Source organism: Mesitornis unicolor, unplaced genomic scaffold (genome assembly GCF_000695765.1).
Source record: "Mesitornis unicolor isolate BGI_N332 unplaced genomic scaffold, ASM69576v1 scaffold16364, whole genome shotgun sequence".
NCBI lineage: Eukaryota > Metazoa > Chordata > Aves > Mesitornithiformes > Mesitornithidae > Mesitornis > Mesitornis unicolor.
Window position 1 is genome coordinate 35,655 of NW_010180910.1, and position 4,467 is coordinate 40,121.

Genomic DNA, 4,467 nt, shown 5'->3' on the forward strand with positions numbered 1-4,467 from the left:
TGAGCTGTACACAAATAATAACGAAAAAAAAAAGAAATAAAAATTATTAATTGATTTATGACACTGCAGAAGCACAGGGCAGCCCCCCTGCACACAGAATTTCCTCTGCCATTCGCCCATGTATAAGATGATGTTCACAACCGTTCGCTGATGTTTCTAACATGGGAAATGAATCACAGAATCACAGAATATGAGGAGTTGGCAGGGACCTGGAGGCCTCCCCCAGTGCACCCCCTGCCACAGCAGGATCACCAGAGCAGTCACACAGGAACACGGCCAGGGCTTTGGGTGTCTCCACACAAGGAGACTCCACAACCTCTCTGGGCAGCCTGGGCCATGCTCCAGAACCCTCACACTCACAAACTTTGGCCTCATCTTCAGCTTGAACCTCCTGTGCTCCAGCTTGGGACCATTGCCCCTTGTCCTGGCATTGGCCATCCCAGAGCAGAGCCTGGCTCCTTCCTCCTGACACTGCCCTTTCCCAATGGATCCCCAGGAATGAGGGCACCCCTCAGTCTCCTCTGCTCCAAGCTCAAGAGCCCCAGCTCCCTCAGCCGCTCCTCAGCAGGAGATGCTCCACCCAACTCCAAACTCAGTTGCACAGCCAGGGCATCCACTTGCCCGTGGCATTTTGGTTCCCTTTCTTATTGCATAAAGCAGAATGAGACAGTTTCTCTGCTGCTGTGATATTTTCAAGCCTGAGATTAGAGCGCGTTATTGGGCTGCACAAAGGGTGTCAGCTATGGGATCTCACACAGCTCGCAGGGCACTGTGCTAATGCTCTCACGCTGCAATAATTTACACCACTGTGCAAATACCAGGAGTGCTTCCCAGCAGCGAGAACTGACAAACCGAGATAAACCATCAATCATGGGCCGTTTACAGCTTTGTTTAATGTATCACGATGTCAGTGCCTGTCGAGGAGCTGGGCTGACATCCACGGAATGGAAACGCGCAGCAAAGCCCCGGCAGGAGCAGTCAGTGTGCGCCTCTCCTCTCAGCCCCCGTTCTTATCTACAGGCGTGTTTTGTGGAACTAATTCAATTTTCATGACCGTTTCATCTGTAACCCCATAGTGCCCATATAGGATCTGTGTCACAACCCAGATACATTCAGTGGGGGAGGGACAGTGTGTTTTGACCATTAATCCTTATGAGGAGCGGCTGAGGGAGCTGGGGCTCTTTAGTTTGCAGAAGAGGAGACTGAGGGGAGACCTCATTCATGTTTATAAATATTTAAAGGGTGAGTGTCACGAGGATGGAGCCAGGCTCTTCTCGGTGACAAACAATGACAGGACAAGGGGTAACGGACACAAACTGGAACACAGGAGGTTCCACTTCAATTGGAGAAGAAACTTCTTCTCAGTGAGGGTGACAGAGCACTGGCCCAGGCTGCCCAGAGAGGTTGCGGAGTCTCCTTCTCTGCAGACATTCAAAACCCGCCTGGACGCCTTCCTGTGTAACCTCATCTGGGTGTTCCTGCTCCGGCAGGGGGATTGGACTGGATGAGCTTTTGAGGACCCTTCCAATCCCTAACGTCCTGTGATTCTGTGATTCTGTGATCCCAAATTAATCAGAAATCGTGCTTTAATTTTCCAGGCAAGTCCTCATAACAGAAGGACAATAAAGCCCCACCCAACGAAGGCAGCCAGGCAGCGTTCATGTACAATCAGTAGAGCGGAGCTGGGCAGGGAGAAGTTTTCTCATCCCAGAAACATTTCCAAACATTTTTGCTGACGTGAATTTGGACGGAGTTGACATTTTCATAAACGGAGCATTTGAAAAAAAATATATGCTCCATCAAAACGTTTTAATTTTGACACTTGAAATACTGTTTTTATTTCAATATCTATTAGCTATAAACTAAATTCCTAGCCGAAAACTCATTCAAAATATTTATTTATTCTGAAAAATACTAAAAGGAGCAATATATTTTCCAATTATTTTTTTTTTACAGTAACTCTAATAAAAAATAATCCCTTCTCACAGTTTGGGATTTTCTATTATTTTCCACACACACAGTAAAAATTCCCCCCCTCCCAAACAAATTATTTCATTAGAGATTATCAAAGTCAACCCATTCTACCAATAAAATTCCCATTAAAACTCCTTTTAAGAGAGAGAAATAGCATTATAGTTATGAATTTAAAAAGCCATTTTAAATACAGACAAACACGATGTGTTGAATATGGACATTTTTCTTGTCATTATCTGCAGCTCACGTGCAGCAAACCTCATGCAGAATGGACTGTGGCTCACCCAGCAACCTGAGATTAATCTGATACTGAGCGATGCAGCAGCAGCACCGAAAGACAACAGTTGCTATGGTGTTACAGCTCCTAGGAAATATGCAGCAGCTCTTGAGGAGTTTTTCTCTTTCACGTTTCTTTTCCCTGACTTGGACAGCATCAATTACAGAAACAAAAGGGCTCTGTGTTCTGGGCCAGTGTAAAAGGTCCTTATAATTCCTACAAAAGAGCTCCTATCGCCCCTCATCCCCCGGAGAAGCCATGTATAGCCCTTCTCCACGGATTATTCCTGAAATAGGAATAACCCGTGTGGTAAACTGGGGAATGTGGTAAACTGGGCAGTTTTAGGGATATTCATGTCCAAAATGCAAAGACATTGTACTCTGCTTGCTCCAATGCACATCCCCTTCCCTTGCTACAGATGCCTTGCAGTTCTACAGAGGGAGCTGAGGAAGCTGTTCCAGCTTCAAGTCACTCTGAAATTGGTATTTCTCAGCCATTCAAGGCTTCCTTTCACTCCTTTCACTCCCAACACCTGCAATCAGAAAACGTTCCCTGCAGAGGTCAAAGCTGCTCAGTGCTCAGTTAGATTTACAGGGGCCTATCCCAGCCTCTGCCTTGGCAAAGGCAAGGTAATGTCTCGCTAGCACGTACAAGTACAGGAGATACAGGGGATCCATCTAGTGGAAATGGGCAAAAATCAAAGCCTGTGGCTTTTTTCCCATCATAATCCAAGAGAAGATAATGATCACGCAAACATATTATTCTAATTAATTTGTATCATCACTAACGTGCCTCTAATAAAGCCTTTCTCTGGGTTTTAGCTCAGTCTTCGCCCAGGGTAAGGCAGCACATGAGTCAGGTTCTCCCAGGTGGAGCCCATGCTACTTAAAAATGAAAAAGTAAAGAAAATAAATCTCAAATAAATCAACAAAGCACAGAAGATTCATTCAAACTTAAAATAACCCACGTAAGTCCCCACATCTATGGACCGGAAATTGCTCTTGCTCGGATAAACGCAACCAAAATCCGATGATGCTTTAAGAACGGCGCTCTTAAACCAATACCCACATCAGTCTGGTGACAACCATTTCAAAAGCAACACATAGTTCATATTGTCACCTTCCTCATGTGAGGGACAGAAAGCCTGCAGGTAGTGTTGAACCACTTTCTGTTCATTAAGGAAGCGGTGGAGTCAGTGCCAGCTGTTCCCAAATTGAGCGGTGGGGCTGGAGGGGTGCAAGAGAGGGGCACAGCTCCCTTCTGTGGGTGATGGGGTCTGCAGGGGGAGGATGCAGCATGAGAAGGCCTGGAATCTCATTTCTAAATACAGGTACATGGTGCAGAGAGAAGAGAACCTGTATTTAAAATATTGGGTGTGTAAAATATCAAGTCTCTACTAACATCTCACAACCCAGCTATCAGAGCACAGCTGGATGTGGTGTCTGTGTGCACGCTGCAAGGGATCAAAAGCACGCGGGTTTTCAGAAATATCTGGATTCTCAAAGCATTCTGCATCACCAATTAAGAAACAACTTCCTATAAATTCCAATGCTCTGATGAGAGCTGATTTCATCTTACCTCAGCCTGGCTTTCTGAAAGTTTTCAGACTTCATGCATGATGTGGAATACAAGATGGTAATTTGGGATGATCTTGTAGTCAGCACAAAAATGCTAATCAGGCCGTAATGCTATTACTAAAGAAAATAGCATTAAAAAGTACCAAATAAAGCAGCGAGCAATCTGTGAAGTAGTCCCATGAGCCTGACTCTCACACTTGCCCCAATCTGCATTAAATTATTCTTTTCTTCTAAAAGGTTTTGCTTCTTATAAGGTCATTCTCTTACTCTGCAGAGAGCAGAAAAGCTAGGAAAAGAGCTTGTGCAGTAATTAGTGTTAGTAATCATGAATGCTGAACGAGAGGTGTTTCAGGCTTGGCAAGCAGTCAGATCAAAACTTCATATCCCATATAAAACTCCCACCCTTCAGTGCAGGCTGTAACACCCTTCACCTTGCAAGGGTCGCTAAGAGCATGTACAAGGATCTGGTGGTTTCAGTGGTTATCTGCAACATTACAGTCGTGTTCTCCCTCATCAAAGTCAATACATTGCTCCACATTTTTAGTTTGGAAACTCACGGGCAATCAGATGGCCTGAGAAATAATCCTGGAAAGGTACAAGTCCAGACTCCAAATATATATTTTTCCTCTCTATATTTAT